The 19,034-nt window shown below is 39.8% G+C and overlaps 2 long non-coding RNA genes across 3 annotated transcripts in view; one reads left to right on the forward strand and one right to left on the reverse strand.

The window, feature by feature from the left end:
• The window catches only part of LOC144293054 (uncharacterized), a 78,471-nt gene extending 60,376 nt beyond the window's left edge, over nt 1-18,095 (reverse strand). For both annotated transcript variants that reach the window (XR_013360538.1, XR_013360539.1), the window contains exon 1: nt 17,143-18,095. This is a non-coding gene — a long non-coding RNA (uncharacterized LOC144293054). The remainder of the gene's footprint in view (nt 1-17,142) is intronic.
• LOC144293055 (uncharacterized) lies at nt 5,762-18,502 on the forward strand. The gene is made up of 4 exons (XR_013360540.1): nt 5,762-6,367; nt 12,260-13,527; nt 17,227-17,357; nt 18,251-18,502. It is a non-coding gene; the product is annotated as an uncharacterized LOC144293055 (long non-coding RNA).
• Nucleotides 18,503-19,034: the final 532 nt, after the last annotated feature.

The following is a 19,034-nucleotide window of genomic DNA, read 5'->3' on the forward strand; positions in this document are numbered from 1 at the left end:
ATTGTTTCAAACAAAGGAAAGCTCTTTTACTGTACCTCCTAGAATGTTCCTTCTACTTACTTCCTTTTAGGATCGTCATTTTCCTTCTCATTTCTGTTTTTCCCATTAAATGTTCTTCTCTTGTTGTTGAGGAAATGAAATAGTACTATTTCAGGAGACACACTTCACAGCCTCTAAGACTCTTATTATATTCACTCAGTCCCCATGTTTAAAGACTTGGAAGCAGAGATTGAGGAGGATAAGCTTAGGAAAAAGGTAAAATGTTTGTTTACTATGAATGGAGCATTTGGAAGCCTAGGGGAAAGCCTATCTTGTGCACATCTCCCTCCCACAGAGCCAAGAGCCTCTTCTTGTCATCCAACATGCAGACCAGCTGTGACTCCTGAGGCCAAGGGCTCTCTGAAGAACCCAACCAGGCCAGCCGTGGTGCCCTGGCTTCATTATGAATAGCTCTGTTGGTGCTATTTTTTAGTGTCTTCCTTCCCCCTTTGTCCCTCCCTGAAATCTAGCTCAAAGAGGCCCTGGTGTATTAGGAGCAGCTGAGAGGACACTCCCCTAATTTGCTCCTTCTTGCTTACAAATGAGAAGCTCCCTAACACGTAGCATCTAGAGCTCACCATTTAGCACTGAAATTATTGTGCCAAATAGGAGTATCCTGCCACCAGTCCATTGCTTGTGAGCAAAAAGGGAAACAGTTCAACATGAAACTAAACCTGAGGGAAGACCATCTTGTTCATCTAACTCATTCCTCTTCTCCTCTAAAGGGGAGAGTTGATCTGGTTTGGTCAAGTACAAAGACCTATCACTGAGCCTTGTTTTCTAGCAGTAGAGGAGCACAGTGGTGTGCAAGGATACATGGGTGTGGGCTTTCTTTGATAAAAAGGCTCAGTGGCATTTCTTTGAGCGGCTGCCCCTACTGCACCCAGGACGGACTCAGGACCAGAGGCATGCGTGGACTCTATCCAGAGGCTGCTTCAGGTTTCCACTTGGAGATACCTCATTCAAAGTGTGACAGAGCCCAAAGGAAACACTCACAGACTTGCCCTTCACAGGACTGGCCTGTTTATCATACCTGAGGTCAATGATAAGAGAGAATTATAAAAGGCTCGTACAAGGGGTAGGATTTCCATCAGAGGAACAGGAACCTCACTAGGTGAAGCAATCACATAATTTATTACTCACAATGGAACACTTTACGAGCAAAAGGAGACTTTATTAACTATTAGTGAGAACAAAAGATATAAATGGGACTGTCCCAGGTAAACCAGATGTCACAGCACCTTCACTCCAGAAATTTCAAATAAGGAGAGCTTTCACAGAGGGAACCAAAATTTCACTTCCACCAGAGAGGCTGGGAGAGCAAAGGTCGGGTTCAGGGCTGCTAGGACTGGCCCAGAAGCTGTAGCAAATCTCAGCAATGACTGGGCAAGTGACCACCAGTGAGTTCAGCTGTCAAAGTGCGTGGTTGTCAAGAAGTTGCCTCTGCTTATACAACTACTGGCAACTACCACTTCTCCTCCAGAATGGCAGCTCATCCTTCTCATTTGTCTTCTAGATCTTATGCAAGAGTCAGTAGATGGAAGACTTAGCCAGACCCTGCAAAGAGACTGTGGAAAAGCTCAGTAGGGGGACCAGACCATTATCAGGTGAGCCACACTGATGGAGAAATGCTAAACTGTTAAATGGATTTATACGAAGAAGGGCAAAACAGTTAATCTAGATGGGCAGAAAGAGATGCAGGAAAAGAAAGGAGAACTTTGAGCCATTGCAGTCTGGCCTCATGGTCCTGAGGGCATAGAAATAAATGAGATGACAGAGAAGTGAGATAAGGACAGCTCATCTACTATAAAGTACAGCAGGGAGATAGAGGGGTGAAGAAGAATTTTAGGACACTGCGTGTGTCTTCTAGAAACTTCAGCAAAGGCTTACATTATTTTTCAAGGGTTTTTGAATCAGTGTGTTTTGAGTGTGATGTGATCAATAAGCAGACATCCCCCAAGTCGCATACTTTTATGCCCAAGAGGGTGACAAGACATGTGGTTCAGGCCAGCTTTGTAAAGTTATACACTCTGGCTTGGGGCCAAAGTCCCAGCTGAAAAACAAAGTTTCTTCTTGTTCCACTTGTTGGTCATTTTCCTGTGTCTATATTTTCCCCCCAGGACACAAGGACAGACATCTCTGGTATGGGGTGGGATTGAAGTAATACTTGGTACATGGCCATTACTCACATATGTGCACCAAACATGACCTTGAATTCTATCAAGACAATCACACCATTTGGCGAAGGAAGACCCCACGTGAGATAGGAAAAGATTTCAATAAACAAATGAAAATCTGAGGACTAGGGATCCCTGGGTGGCTCAGTGGTTTAGAGCCTGCCTTCAGCCCAGGGCGTGATCCTGGAGACCCGGGATCGAGTCCCACATCAGGCTCCCTGCATGGAGCCTGCTTCTCCCTCTGCCTGCCTGTGTCTCTGCCTCTCTCTATGTCTCGCATAAATAAATAAAATCCTTAAAAAAAGAAAGAAAGAAAGAAAGAAAGAAAGAAAGAAAGAAAGAAAGAAAGAAAGAAAGAAAGAAAGAAAATCTGAGGACTGTAAAAAGTTACAGAAGAGGAAAAGGTAGTTGTATTGATTCCTACTATTTAAAATATTCTCATTAACCATGTAGTTACATAATTGGTTTAATGTTTGCGTTACTTGTGAGAGTATAATTTTATTGAACAGTGACTACGTATATCTTTTCTTCACTTTTGTATTCTTACAGCCCAACATGGTGCTGACACTGGCACAGCATGTCTTTATATTTGTCAAATAATTATTCAGGGCATAAAGACTGCAAATTTCCTCCCAATATCAATTCCTCATGTTGCAGTATTTCCAGAATCTTTTCCTTGTTTTCTGTTTGTATGTGTGGTCACTTACTAAGTCTCATTCAAGGGCCTGAATTAACTTGTCTGGCTTTTTAGTGCTATGCCATTTGGCTTTCCAGCAACATCACCCTCAAAAAACTGTTTATGGTGAAGAGCTTCTGTGGAATGGGTATGACTCAGTTTAATTTTCTGATCTTCAAAAATGGGTGAATATATCACCTGAGCTTTGCTGGCAACCTTTGGCACACTTGCCAGGAAGGAGGGGAATTCTTAGAGAGAAGGATTATGTGATGCTTAAAAGAGAAGGACATTGGTAAGTACTTCTCTGACAGATGGACAGAGAGGACTCTCTCTAGATCCCAATTTCCTGCTTAGAAAGGAAGTCAGTAAAAAAAAAAAAAAAAAAAAAAGAGAGAGAGAGAGAGAAAGGAAGTCAGTGACCAAAACAATCAGAGCGTTGGATTATAAACTTTTTAGAATGTCCTTATGTCTTCTATTTCTCTTCCCTCTATAAAGCCATTTATATATATAAAAAAAGAAAAGGACATATGTGCCTTTACTTGGGAGCAGAAACAAAAATAAATGCTTGGAGACTGCCCTTTCCATCCTCAGGCAAAATAGGGAGAGGCGGATGCTAACCTCTACAGGATGGAGTAAGAGTGACTGCCATCAAGTCAAGAGATGTGGATGAGAACATGGGATCTGCTTTGAATGAGAAGGAACAGCCCGTGGGTGACTGTGTCTGCCATAGATAGTCCCCTACCTGATTCCCCTGTGAATCTATTTTATCCCAGCTAAGCAGTGGAAGCAGCACTAGCAAAACCAAGACTTTATTGAAGATATAAATATTAACTCCTTGATTTTAAATTTCTTCCATACAAGTTGATCTTTGATTCCTTGACTAGTTTTTTTATAATGCAGTTCCAAAACCTCATCCTTAAGATTGCATGTGTAGACTGACATGTTTTTCCCAGCAACTTGTAAGTCCTTTAGCATGACTGTATTACTCTACTCAATAAAAAATGTATCACATTAAAACTAAACACATAATACTACATGATGCAAAAGTCAATCTGAGTGACTGCCAGTTACTGCAACAGCACATTATGGATAACCACAGAGCAACGTCAAGGTCTTCATTAACTTATTAAGTTAGAAACCTGCTATTGTTCTCAAATGCTTTTGTCATTTTTCAGTTGGAATAATTTTTTTGAACTGCTTCTGGAAATAATACCAAGTAGATATTCTCAAAAGTACCCCTAACACAACTCAAATACATTCTGGATAAATAACCATGAGCATATTTTTAAATTAATTGTGGAGCTAGCAGGAAGATAAGGGAACTCCCCAAAGATTCCTCTCAATCCTCAATCCCCAAAGAAAAAAAAGTAGTGAATGAAAGACAAAGGAGTGAGCAATAAATGAATATAAAACTGAACGCTGCCTTGGGCCAAATACTGATACGAAGAACATAGAATTTAGGGGATTAATATTTGCATGCCACAAACAGGAGATTAAGCTATAGGCCTATACAAGGTCAGGGAGCTAAATCCGAGATCTTAGCCCTCAGCGTTAAGCTAGAACAATCAAAAGAGATAAAAAAGAATGCAATGCCAATCAAAGGACTGTGTGGCAGATATTACCGGTACTCACAAATACTCCTAGCTTTCCTCCCCTTGCTGGACCAAGTTTCCAGCCCTCTTGCTAGTGATTAAAAGTACTTTTGGCCAATAGTCTACAAGTGAAAGTAACACACATCATTTTCATGTAAAACTCTTGATGCTTAATTCTAATCACTCTTCGTGGAAATTCTAAACCATTGATTCTAGTGCATCATATTAAGTTGGAAATACAGCAGAATTGAAGTAGTATGTGTTCTAAACATTGTATAGGTGACAACTCCCCTAAAAAGCTTCTCAGAATCCAGACTTTACACACAAAAAAATAAATTTTATAGTGTAAGTCACCGAGAATGTGGTATAAGTTGCTTGTAGTTGTTTGCTGGAGTTGTTTGTTACCCAGTATTAATTAGCCTATTCTGACTGATACATAGTCACCTACAAAAGAACGTGACTTTTTCCTTCTGCTCCAAAACTGATAGAATGATAATGATTCTTACTAAAAATTTAAAATTGTAAGTCTGTTTTCCTGCAGATCTAGAGTTCAAATACAACACAACTTGCATTTAGGGAAATCCAAGCCCAAAAACTGTAATCAAAATGGTAACAGGTGGTTCATACAAAATTCGCTGATTTTCTGAAGAAAATTATCACCAGTGTTTCTATAGCTCATGTTCAACCAGATATGAATTTACAGTAATATATCTCCATACATTCAAGGAAACAGTTCCCTACCAGAAAAGTAAGCAAATAAAGGACAAAAATCAGAGTCCCGTCAGGACCACTAATATTAAAATTATAAATATCAGGATATAAAGTCAATATTTATGAAATATTTCAAAACAAGTACAGACTGTAAAGCATTAGTAAGGAACACAGAACTAAGAAAAGGATTAGGCAGATTTAAATCTTAAATATTTTAGAAATAGATATAATTATTTTATTGAAAGAAAAAAGCACTCAATGGATTAACAGCTAAAAGGATAATAAACTCATAGTTTGAACTGAATAAATTTACATGGTATGTGGCATAAAGAGATAAAGAGATGGAAAATATGAACAACAATAAGAGTAAGATATAGAAGACAGCAAGTTAAAACGTTATTCTTTGTAGAATCTTAACCAACTAACAAAAGAACCTAAAGAGACTGACTTCCAGGAATGGCAAGACTAGTTCATACTACAAGAAAACGTCACAGTCAACAAGTTCTAGCCATGTGATCAGAGCTTCCAATCAACACATAGTGTTCTGTTCTTAATATTAACAACCAGCTGTCATGTCCAAGATCACTGGACAACAGAGGAAAATCTCAAGCAGGAAACACAGGGTCCCCCAAAAGTAGAAATAAAAACAACTTGGAGAAAAGAGACAATGCAAGATAATGAATGTTTTAAAAAACAATTATTCTCTGAAAGATAAGAAACAATATTGCATCCATGAGACAAGAACTGGATGCTACAAAAAAGAATAGTGAGAAAATTGGAAAAAGCTCTTGGAAATTAAAGTCATGATAAAAGAAATAAAAGACTGAGTAGGAGAGTTGTAAGACAAATGAGGAAATCTCCCAGAAAATTGAGTGAAAGGAAAACATGGAAAATCACAGTGCAAAGATAAAAATGAAACTTAGAAAGTTAATTCAGAGTGAACACAGAATTTTAAATTTTCAGAATTGAAGTTCTAATTTTCCAATTGGAAGTTACCATCTAATGTCCAATAAAATGGATGAAAATGAGCATGCAACACACCACATGATGAAATTTTTATACATGAAGGATGAAGATCTTAAGAATTTACTTCTTAAAAGCAATGTTGGAACCAAGAAAACAGTGGAATGAGGTTTTCAATATTCTGGAGAAAATTTGTAACCCAGGATTATGTAAGTATCAAACTATTATCCTACTGTGAGGGTAGGATAAAAATATTTTAAACATTCAGTGTGTAAAATGTTCACTTCCCATGGATACTTTCTCAGAAAACCAGTAAAGCCTCTATTATCGGTCAGTTTGCCAGCAGAAAGACTGGAAAGTAATGAAATCATGTCTAATGTGGGCAGGCAGCCAGGTGGGTGAAACATTCTTGTCCTAAAAGTGATACAAAACAATTATCATTCCTAGGCCAAAATGACCATGGGAGGAAGTGGTTACTAGAACTCCAAAAGAATAGTTTCTTTCAACTTTGATGAAGGCTGCAGAGAAGAGCTTATGGACCTCAGTTAAGGAATATGGGCAACCAGTGGAGACTAGGAAAAGGAAGCCAGCTCTTACCTCATTCCCCTCTGATCTCCTGCTGGTGCCTCCCATTGGCCTAGCCCATTTGAAAACCAGAGGACAAGAAGTTGATGCAGTGCCTGAAATCAGCCTCCTAGGGCAGAAGTAGGGTAGAAAAGCACCAAGTAAATCTTTAGGGGCAAGCTTAGATTGTCTAGCTTTTTCTCCCCAAAACCAACAATGAAGCAGGACAAAAACCAGGCAGAAATTGGACCCAAGAAACACAGTTTCTAACTTAAGGAAGAAGCAAAGGAAATTCCCAAGATGATGGTGAAAGGAGGTCCTAAACTTCCAACAACAGAAGTGGACCTGGAGGGCAATCGGCACATTCTGGAGTAGGTCTGAGGCTTCCGAGAAAGAGGACTCCAAGAAAGGAAAATGATGTGTCTACTCTGTTTACAGGTGGCTTAGTTAATTAAGAGTTGAGATATGTGCAAATGATATATTGTACTAAGCAAAACCATTTTTTTAAGATAATTGTTGACTTTAGGGAAAATAGACACCTGAAAGATCATAGTAAGAAGTCTTAGTGTATTACATGATCAAATGTAAAAGGATAGAAAAAAAAAAGTACTAAACAGGTAACCAAAAGAAAGTAGGAGTAGTTATATTAATTTCAAACAGAATCAATGCTTACGTAAGATTATTTGTTGCAGAATAAAAGAGTTGCTGCCTGATGATAAAAATTTCAAATTATCAGAATTTCTATCCCCTAATAGCTCAAATATAAAAGTTTAAATTGTCAAAAAATATGAATAGAAATTGATATATTCACTATCAAGGTGAGAAAATTTTGACGTCTGTTATTGATGTCAAACTGACCCCTCAAATAGTAAACACACAGAGAATTTAAACAATACAATTTACAGACTTGAGATAAATAAATTAATTGATAGAAACTGGGCACTCAGTAATTAAGATTATACACTTTCTGTATTCTCTATACACATTAGAGCATTTATTAAAATATCACATACTAAGCTCTTAAGAAAATGTGAACAAATTTGCTATTATCCAGATTATATTTCTTGACAATGTAATGAATAAAAAAACAAAAAAACCATTCACATGAAAATTTTAAAATGTGCTTCCAAATAAAGCATAAGTAAGAGCAGAGATCATATTATAAAGTACAAACTGAATAAGATTTAAAATACACATTTAGAATTTTAAATTTAATACAAACACTTTAAAACCTGTGGAATAAATCTAAAGCATTTCTTAGAGAAAAATGATTTAGCCATAAATGTTTTATTAGAAATAAAGAAGGATAGGGGCACCTGGCTGGCTCAGCCTGTTAAACAACCAACTCTTGATTTTGGCTCAGGTCGTGATCTTAGGGTCCAGGTTTTGAGCCCCACATGAGGTTTCACCCTCAGTGCAAAGTATGCTTGTCCCTCCCTCTGCTCCTCCTCCTGCTCTCTCTCTCTCTTTCTCAAATAAATAAATACAATCTTTAAAAAAATAAAAATAAATACATAAATCAAAAGAAAGAAAGGAAGATGAAAACTGATTAGCTAACCTTCTAGATAAAGAAGTTGGAAAAAGAATCACAAAATAAGCTTTAGGAGGGTAGATGAAAGAGAGAATAAATATATTGTATATTAAAGATATAGAGTCAAAGATAAATTAGAGATGCTAAACAAAACATAAAGTTGGTTATTTGAAAAAAAAACAATGAGATAAAGTTCTAATGACATTGCTCAGAAATGAAGGCATAAGTGAACATTAGCAAGGAAAACACTTTTACAAATCAGCCTCAGGCCAATATACTTAAATACTTGGCAAGTGGACACATTTTTACAAAATATAACTTACCAAAAAATGACTCAAGGAGAAATAGAATGATAAAATAACCCTACAACTTTAAGAATTTGAATCAATGTGTTAAAATCTTCCCAGAAAGAAAGCATTCAGCCTAGAATATTTCATAGAAAAATTCTACCACACTTTCAGAAGATGAATCCTTCTAATCTCACAAAAAACTCCCCAGAGTATAAATGGAGGGAGCTACTCACTCATCTTATGAACCTAGGATGACTGTGGCACAATAACTTAGAGAACAGTATGAATGACAAAACACAGGCCAATCTCATAATCTGGGTGCAAAAATCCTTTAAATATTTGATAATACAAATATAGCAGTGTAAAATAATAATAATAATAATAATAATAATAATAATAGAGATAATATGCAGTGGCTAAAGTGAGTTTACCCTAGAGGGGCACCTGTGTGGCTCAGTTGGGTAAGCGGCTGCCTTCAGTTCAGGTCATAATCCCAAGGTCCTGGGATTGAGCCTCGTGTCGGGCTCCCTGCTCAGCAAGAAGTCTGCTTCACCCTCTCCCTTTGCCCCTGCTGTTGCTTTCTTTCCCACTCTTTCTATTTCAAATAAATAAACAAAATCTTTGGAAAAAAAAATAAAGTGAATTTACCTTAGAAATGTAAGATTGGTTTAAAGCTAGATAACCTACAGATACCAGATATAAAGGACCAGTTCTTCAGACTAAGCTTCTGGCTGAAAAGAATTTAAAATGCAGGATAAAAAATATCTTCTTAAAAAACACTAAGCACCCCTGCCAAAAAAAAAAAAAAAAAATTTAAAAGTTCAAAACAACTAAGCCCCTGAAATAGTGTACAGAATTATTATTTGTTTTAGTGTACAGAATTATTAAACAAATCTAAGAAAAAGGGACAATAGAGAGATATCCAGAAAGACTTCAGGTGTTAGAAATATCATATACAAGAGAGGCACGGCAAGTCAATGGAGAAAGGATGAACTATTCAGTTAATAGTTAGTGTTCAGATAATGGATTAATCCCATAGAAAAAAATAAATAAGGTCCTTATACCTCTACACCAAACTGAAAAATTAATTTCAGGTGAATTAAAAATGTAAAATGCAAAACTTTATAACTTTAGACAGGAATATGAATATCTTTATTACTTCTAGGTAAGAAAATCAGTTAACAAAATACAAAAAGCAAGTCATAAAAGAAAATAAATTCTACTAAATATATTTTAAATATCTGCTTTTGAAAGAACATTATCAATAAATGAAAAGATGGGTCACAAGTTGGACAAAGATATCTTTAATGCATAAAACCAAAAAAGGATTATTATTTAGCATCTAGGAAGTTATACAGTTCAGTAAGAGATAAAGAATTTACTTTTTTAAATGAGCAAAAAATATAAAGGGGGATTTCAGAGAAAAAGAAACATGGAAACATTAATAAATGATACAATTCTCATCCTTCTTAGTGTTGAGCCAAAGGCAAAAGAAGATCATGAGATACAATTTTGCCCAAAAGACTGGCAAAAAATTTTTAAATTGGAAAACATTTTGTATTGGTGAACATGTACAACAGTGAGAATTCATACTCTGATGAATAGTGTAAATTGGTGGCCATTTTGGAAAACAATTTGACATTTTCTCATCTACACTCAAAGAGATGTATGTAATGTATGACTCAGTCATCCTACTCCTATTTTTATGTGCCAGAGAAACTCTTTGCAGATATGCTCAATATGACACATACACAAATGTGCACAGCATCATATTTGTTATGATAAAAACTGGGAACAATCCAAATGTCCATCAGAATAGCCGCTCCATGGAATACTGGACACAGTGAGTAAACAACTACACATATACACATGGCTCAATCTAGAAATTGCAAAGTTGAGATACCAAAAACAATTACCAAAGAAGACATGTAGAATTACTTTTTTTTTTTTTTAAGTCAGAACTATATAAAGTATAACAATATCTTTTTTTGGGAAAACATCTTTTATGAGGCAAAACCGTGGTAGCAGAAAGTGGTTGACAATTGTAAGCTTCCTGAGAGTGGTTGCTCAGCAGGGCATCCGGAGAATAGGCACAGACAGACATGTGGCACAACGGTAATGCTCTGTTTCTTAAGCTTGGTTATTTCTTTAATTAAATTTGTTTAAAAAAATAAAGGCCTCATTACAATTAGACAAAAAATCAAACTCTTCACCACAGTATGTAGAGATTTATTTATCTTGGCCTCTTTTCTACCTCTACAGTTTTATTTGCCGCCACTCTAACATTTATTTATCATTTTCTAAACACACTGGCCTTTTAGTTCCTCAAATGCTCCAAATATTTCCCCACTTCAGTGGTTTTTCTGCTATCCCTCTGCTTGGAAACCTTAGTGATGGAGATTAAGGAAAATGTGTCCCTGGGAAGTAATAGCAGGCCCCTTCAAACAAGGTCAAACTCAGGCAGTGAAGACACTGTCCCTCAGTGTTTACCATCATGTTCCACCCAGTTTAATGAGTTTGAGAGCCATAATGAGTCATGGGCATTTGGGCAATTGCAAAATGGACCGAGATATCAGTTGGAGTCTCATGCCTTGCCTCCTGCGAGATTCCTGGGAGAATGAGAATAGCAGGGATAATGTAGAAAAGCAAATCCCAATGGAAACAATCCAACATTTTGTCCCCTTGGATTTTTGTTTCCAGCTTAGGTGCACAGCTCAGGATGCAGGTTGTGCTCCAAGTTGGATTGCCAACCTTCTGTCAATGTACTGTGGGCTGTAGCACATAAAAACCTTGGCTGTGGCTGGGCCAGGATCCTCCTGGAGAGGTATTACAGTAATTAGGACAGAAAAGTTAAAATTTAAAAAAAATTGAAAGTTAAAAATTAGTCATTAAAAGTTAAAGTTATCAAATTAAAAATGAAAACATTTTGGAGATGCCTGGGTGGCCAAGGTGGTTAAGCATACGACTTTTGGTTTTGGCTCAGATCATGATCTCAGTGTCATGGGCTTGAGTCTTACACTGGGCTCTGTGTTCAGCGTGGAGTCTGCTTGAGATTCTCTCTCTCTTCCTCTGCCCCTCCTGATTGTGCTCTTTCTCTCTCAAATAAATAATATAATAAATCTTTTTTAAAAAGTTAAAACATTTTGAATAGTGTTATGTCTAAGTATAAATAACTATGTGGCTATGTGCCAATCCATCCTAAGTGCTTTACATGCTATTCATTTACTCATCACAAGAGAAATTTGGGGTTAATTTTGGCAGCATTTTTTTCATATGACATAACTTAACCTAGACATAAGTTGCTGTTTTTGAAATCAGGAAGCAGCAAATGTAGGATTTGAATATGCGTCTGCTTGATTCCAAATGTGATTCTCTGTGTACTCCATTAAGCTATTTCTTATCATTTCTCTGGGCCCACAGTCTCTTCAGCCACCCAAAAACAAAAGGCAAAAAAACAAAAAAACATACAAAAAAATGCTTATCTTCTCTCCTTGAGATTTTTAATCCTAGCAATGGCATTGTTAATATCAATTCTTGATCCCTTGGCTTTTTCACAAGGTAGGGAAAACTCCTGAAGACATCCAGAATGTCTTGACCTTATAAACGCGCTTTTTTAGACTACTGTTGTTAAAAGAATATGAAGGGTGATGATTTCTTCAAAAGTTGAAGTAAAATTTGTAACAATATCTTCAATTGACTTCTCTTCAACTTATAAGGTCCCGTTCTTGATGCTGATGACGCTGCATGAAGGTTGGCTTCCCATGCACAGGACGCTGGAGCTCTCACACAAATAATCAACAGAAGATGCCGAGGTCATATGTATTAGTTTTCTATTCCTGTGTAACACACCACCAGACCTGGCAGTTAGAACAGCACACATTTATTGTCTCTCAGTATCTGTGGGTTAGGGTTCCACACATGGCTTAGCTGTCTTCTGCTAGGATCTCCCAAAGCTGAATTCCAGACATTACCTGGGCTGTGATCTCCTCTAGTGGCTTTACTTGGGAAGAACCCTCTTTCAAACCGGCTCAAGTGATTGGACAGATTCCAGTTCCTGGCAGTCGTTAAGCCTGGGGGCCTGGACTTCCTCTTGGCTCCTGGAGGTTGTATTCAGCTCCTAGAAGTCTCCCTCAGACCCTAAATGCTGTACAGATTCTTACTGCATGGGCTTATCCAACATCGCTGCTGACTTCATCAAGCCGGCAATGGAAGTCTCTAGACTTTCATTTACCTTTCCTCTTACTACATAAATGAGAACTGCTTTTGCCTAGGCACCGGGTTTATGATGTGTAGTCCTTGCTCCCAAGAATTTTTGTAGGAGATTGGCTGTAGAAATACACAGAAGTTCAAAACCAAGTCAAGAATAAAAAATGTTCTGGAATAACATGGTGATGATAGCAGGACTTTTTGAACACGGTAAAACCTACTGAATTGTACGCCTTTTAAAGGGATGGACTTTACGTTATGTGAATTGCATTCAATAAAAATAAAATACCCAGTCAAACTATCCATTAAGTGTACATGCAAAATAAAAACAATTCAGATATGCGAGGATTCTGAAATGTATCCATTCTTAAAAAAAACTACTGAGGTATGTACCTTAGTATGTACCTTGGTATGTACCTTGAATGGAGGATTCAACCTAAAGGGGGAGAACATTAAATCCAGGAATCCAGGGACCCATCACAGAAGTCAGGCTCCAGGGCAAGAGCTACACAGTTGCAAATGCCACAAACTTCCCCAAAGGATTATCTGGATACACCAGAAACACCAGCCATCAATTTCTATCAGCAGCACATATGGCGTTTCTGATGCCTGGAACTCCCTGACAAAGGTGACACCACTGAAAAGGACTGACATCATCTAGAAAACTTCAGAAAGTTAAGCTGGGAAAGAAAACACAGAAATCTGACCTTCTGCCCATAATCTTGGATCACTCGGGATCCTGGCAAACAGATCCAAAACTCTACCCAGGCATTACATGGTAGGTTGGCAAATCAACTGGTGTTTATAATTCTCCTTTTAACTTGAGAACACGAGAAAATATTTTCAAAGAGAAAGTGAGAAAGGTGGTGCCTCTGATCTAAAGCAATAGTTGTTTACATGTTAAGTTCCTAACACAGTAAATACAGTAAAAGGGTCACATTTGAAACAGTTAGGTAGCTCTTTGGGATGAAGAAGGAGACACCAGGTAAGTGGACTTGTGCATGTATTACAGTAGGAACTAGAAAGATAGCATCTTCAGTGATAAATTAAAAATCAGCATTTTGTGAAGCAAATATCTCAGATCTACATAAACAGAATCGGTTGTACAACCATGTGAGTGCGGAAGCGCTTAATGCCACTAAACTGTGCACTTGCAAATGGATGAGAGGGTAACCTTCATGTTAGTGTATTTTGCCACCACGAAAACATTTTTTAAAGAGAGAGAACTGGGATGCCTGGGGGCTCAGCGGTTGAGTGTCTGCCTTCGGCGCAGGCCGTGACCCCGGGGTCCTGGATCGAGTCCCACGTCGGACTCAGTCTGCTTCTCCCTCTGCCTGTTCCTCTGCCTCTCTCTGTCTCTCTTACGAATAAATAAATAAAATCTTTAAAAAAATAAAAATAAAATAAAGAGAGAGAACTGGTTGCATCGGTTGCCTCTGGGCTAGCAATGGGTGGAGTATGAGACTGTCGTATGTTATGAAAAGTCCGAGCTGTTTAGGTTTGTTAGCCCTATGTGGTCACAGTGACAGTAGGGTATTTTTTTTTTTTTTTGTATTTTAGTAAAAACAAAGCAAGTAAATTTTATGTCAGATAAAATACTTGCAGCTGCAAATAATCGACTCTCCAACTAAAAGCGTATAAAAAATAAACAATTTATGACTTCAGATAAAAATGAGTCCGGGAGTGGAGTAGGTGGGCACTCCGGTTGGCAGTCCAGCTGGGCCATCCCGTGCAGGCTTTGCCATTTGTCCCCTCGGCAGGCGTGTGCCTGCGATCACTTCATTGCCTGTCAGCTTCCAATTCACTTTTCTTCGCTCTGCTTCGTGATAGCCAGGGCTGGACTCTGTCAACACTTCTTCCTTGCCAGGAGGCACCGTGTTAAGCTTTTGCAGAAGAGGGTGCCTGAGGATGTGCCCAAGGAAAGGGCCCCCCTTCCTGGTTCTGGGGAGCGAGTGCCTCCTGCCGCACTTGGTGGCTCACAGGGCACGATGCACCCTGTGGACGGGTGGGCTCCCAGTGAACCCCGCCCATGCCCAGCTGGCTTCCCAGTGTCACCAGGGCCCCCAGGCTGGCAGGTTCCTGGTGAGTTTCAGCAACATCCAAAGGGGGCAACTTTCCAGCAAGTTCTGCTGGCGCCTCGGCCAGCTTCCTGGCCCCTTGCAGCATTTGCTCCTGTACCACTACCCTGAACATCTGGTGCTTTCCTAGAGCGTCTTGCCAGCATGCCAATGGGCAGTTCCCTGCCTGCCAGCCCCACCCTGGAACACCCCAGCTAATCCCTTCACAGTCCAGGGGGACCACAACCCCACTCTTAGGAGGTATGACTCTCATTCTGGGGGGTGCTGGGCTCTCTTCCTAATTTGTTCTTTCCTTAAATCCTCCGCCTCTGTCTCAGAAGTAGAGGCTGTTGCTCATATCTGCTAATCTTGTATTCTTCGAGTTCTCCTTACCCCATATGGGTTATTTCCCTGTTTATTTTATAATCCTTTATATTAAGCTTTCCCTATCTCCTGCCTGGGCCCTGAAAGACGTATCGCCTAATGCATGGACAGTGTGTCCCATCATGTACAGACAAAATGATGCCTGGAGAGACTCAGAGGGACTTTTTATCTCGTAAGAAGCTCCCACCAGATTTCCCACCAGGCCTCATTGAGCAGGATTGAGTCACCTACCAGTGAGTAGGAAAAGCAAGGTAGAAAACCGTGCATCTGACCCTAAAGCTATAGGCAAAGAACAGCGTTGCAAGTTTAAAGTTAAACATCATCAGGAGACACAACAAGGTGGAATAGGATTAAGCATCGAGGAGAAATAAAAGTGTCCTCGACTTAGGGGCAGACAACATTTAGGAAAGAAGGCAAGACTTGAGCTGGAGCGCAAAGGTAGGTACTGTTTGTCTAAGCAGAGGATGAAAACAGGGCAGCTTAGATGAAATGGAGCCAACAAGAAAACAAGGAAAGGGAAGCTCAGGTTTTGTTCTGTCGAAAGAGAAGTGATCAACAAGATTGACCAGCTCATTTGTGGCCACGTCAGGGGAGCTGGGCGTCCCCACCCATGGGATCTCCTTCCCCTGCATTCCCATCACTCAAATCCGCTCTAGTGTGAGCTGTGCACAGAAAGGAGCTCAGCGTCTGCTCCCTGATAGCACGGGTTACACTCGGCTTACAGGTTTTTGTGACAGTCTCTCATATACATTCTTTGAGGAAAGAATCATTATTTCTTCCCATATCAAGTGATGTGTGTCTACTGCTCAGACATAGTAAGTCTGCAAAGTGCTTATTGGAAATTGGAATATTTTTTGAATAATAAGGCATTAGGCTATACACATATACACATATGTACAAGTGCAATTTTTGTTGTGTAGTCTGAACTCATTGGAATAAAAACAGCAGACAGGTTTGTTTTGTCCATCCCCTGCCTTAAAGAGGCTGTACCAGCCCTCCCCGCCCTTATTAACATGTGGGCCAGATGCCACAGTCCCTCTCAATTATTGAGGATGTTACAAAAAAAAAAAAAAAAAAAAAAGACGTGTTGATTTGTTTTACTCAACTGTTCTTGCTGATGCTTTTGGTCAGTGTGGGCCTGCCTAAGGCTACGTTTCTCATGGGGCATGTGCATGGTTGCATGGTTTCTCTAGAAGCCCTGTGCAGACTTCAGAGCCATGCAGCTCTCTGATGTGGGTGCTGTGCTCTGCAGCTCTGGTCTCCTCTCTTCTTGAGCACCCCTAGCTCCTGACCTTAGGAGCACAGCCCACAAAGACTCTAACACCTGGCATGAGACCCCTCAGCAGGCGTGAAGAAAGTGGTCCTTTTCATAGAGTCATCTTTGAGAAGCCTTGAGTCTGTACTCTTCAATATCTGGGTACCTGGAAAAATTCAAGCATCCTTGCAATGCTGCTGATCTTTCTCCTTGGCCTTCAATGGCAGGCTGTTTAATCCAGTCTCCTGTTTTCAGGATTGTCCGGTGAGAAGCAATGGCACTCTCCACATTCCCCAGCACTGCGTGTTCTCAGAATTATCCCCAGAACACAGTCATCACACTTTCTTCTCTGAGGCTGGCGGCCCTAGGGAAGACCTGGAGATACCAAAGCCCAGGAAACATCTCCCCGAGGAGGTGAACACCAGCTTCCCCTCCATTAGGCACTCCCAATTTTCACACATGGCTATCCTAGAGCATCTGTCAGCTGGCCTGAGAGCTGGGAAATGCCTACAACTTCCCACTCAGCCAACAGTGTGTAGTACCGAGACTGTTAGAATTTGCCCACTACATCAAACTCCCCTCGAATGTCTAGTCTTCTCTTTTTATAAATATTTGGGGATTGGGACAGGCACTTGTAAGACCCATTTGGCCACCTCTTAGTAATTCTGGAGGCAGTAAGAATTTGGGGGGTACTTACCAAAATTGTCCTTGATTCAGGGCCTTGAACAGAAGTAGTCAATGACAGAAAAAGTCCAATCAATATTTTGTTGCTATGATACAGGTATGTGTCCCTGCGTTTAGACTCCAGCTCGTTTTGAAAAGGTCATATGCAGCTTCAGAAATGCACAAAATACAACCTAATGCAAGCGAGATCCGGAACAAAATCCATCTGATGCTATAAAGATATTAAAGGTACAGCTGAGATTTTTGAACAGGGGAGTGACATGATGGAAACAGTGTCTCAGAAAGATTCAGCTGAGGATTGTGCAAGGAATGGGTGGGAGTGTGACAAGTCTGGAAACAGGGAGAGCAACTAAAGAGGACTTGATTGGTCTCTGGGCAAGTCCCTCCAAATGGTTCTCCGCGTACTCAACAGAACTGTGCGCATAGACCCATTACATAATAACAGGCCAAGTTGGGTGTTGGCTGAGTGCACTTTAGGATGATAGAGAGAAGAAGCAAATGAATCTGAACTAACTGAGCATCTCCAGCCCTGCACAAAGGGCAATTCGGGCCTGATAATCAGCCTGATATTAGATTTTGGAAAAAAGCACAGCAGTGCCAGCTGCTGGGGTAAATCATCTGTTCAGTCTCTCAGAGAAGAACAAACACCTGGACATTCCTGCCTGGGGAGATGCTCCTTCTCTCTTGAACCCTGAGTCATCCTGGATCACCTCCAAATGTGGGTGCAGAAGAGTTAAAGGGTATTCAGTGGAGTAAGGGCACCAGGCTGACAGATTTCTGACATAAAGCTGGGCTTTCCGACTGACCTTCATCACACTCTAGAGAGTTCTCTATGGTTCTCAGTCCGACTGCTTTCAAGCAGTACCAGGCAAGTCCCCTGGAACTTTTCTTAGCTATTCTCTACAGCTGTGGAGACAGCTCCTTGGGTGAAATCCAGCCTGCTGAATCACTCATTTCCTGTTCTTGATCTCAGAAATTTCTGTTTGATGTTGCTTTCTGGAAAAAAAAAGAAAAAAAAAACAATTTTTGGAGAAAAAAAGTATATAATGAAGCTTTATGGGTTCCAGTACTAAAACCAGTTCATTTTTGAAGAAGTCTTACCATTATAACCATTTTCCTAGGAAAAGTTCTGGGTGCTGAGAAAAACACAAGGAGGTTTCTCCCACGACGTGAGGATGTTGGGTGTCATAGGCAGGATTCCCAGTTCTGTTTACACCATAAAGTTGAAGACATTGCTCAACTGGTCAGCAACAAGTCAGGAGAAGCTGCCATTTGTGAAAAACATCAGATGAATTACAGCCCAAGAATCAGCTGTGTGGGTGTTTCCAAGGCTTCCATCTTGTGAGAGCATCCTCCTCTCCTTTAATATTGAAATAAAAGTAAGTTTATTCCCCATCTCTCATTTAGCTGACTCCCTGCATTTCTCAGGAATTTTGGGGACTTTCCATTTCGTATAGTTACTCCCTGCCCTAATATCTTCCTTCTGTTCAATTATCTCTTTCACTTAGATTCTCATCTCTTACATCTGCCTCTTTTCTATACTCTGCGTCAAACCAAATGTGGAAACATGGACACTCTTTCATGGCTTTTCTGAGGTATCACTCACATGAGATGGTAGTTTTAGTGAAGTTTCCTAAGGAGTCAGAAATAAAGAGTTTACAAAGTCATACAGTAGATGGTCGGAAACTTCCTAGTAGTACAAATGACAGAGACCTGCCCCCCACCCCTGGCCCTGGACCTCTCCTGGCCATTTCCCCCGTAGGACTCTGCCTCTGACCTCCTTCCATGCAGCTGGCCCCAATCCTTCCCTACTCCCCAGTTCATTGTGAATTCTTGTTTTATTGGGCAGGCCAATTTAATTTTTTTTGTCTCACTGCACCTCCAGACCAAGGCCCGGGGTCTCTT

Source organism: Canis aureus, chromosome 21, assembly GCF_053574225.1.
Source record: "Canis aureus isolate CA01 chromosome 21, VMU_Caureus_v.1.0, whole genome shotgun sequence".
In the NCBI taxonomy this organism is placed as follows: Eukaryota; Metazoa; Chordata; class Mammalia; order Carnivora; family Canidae; genus Canis; species Canis aureus.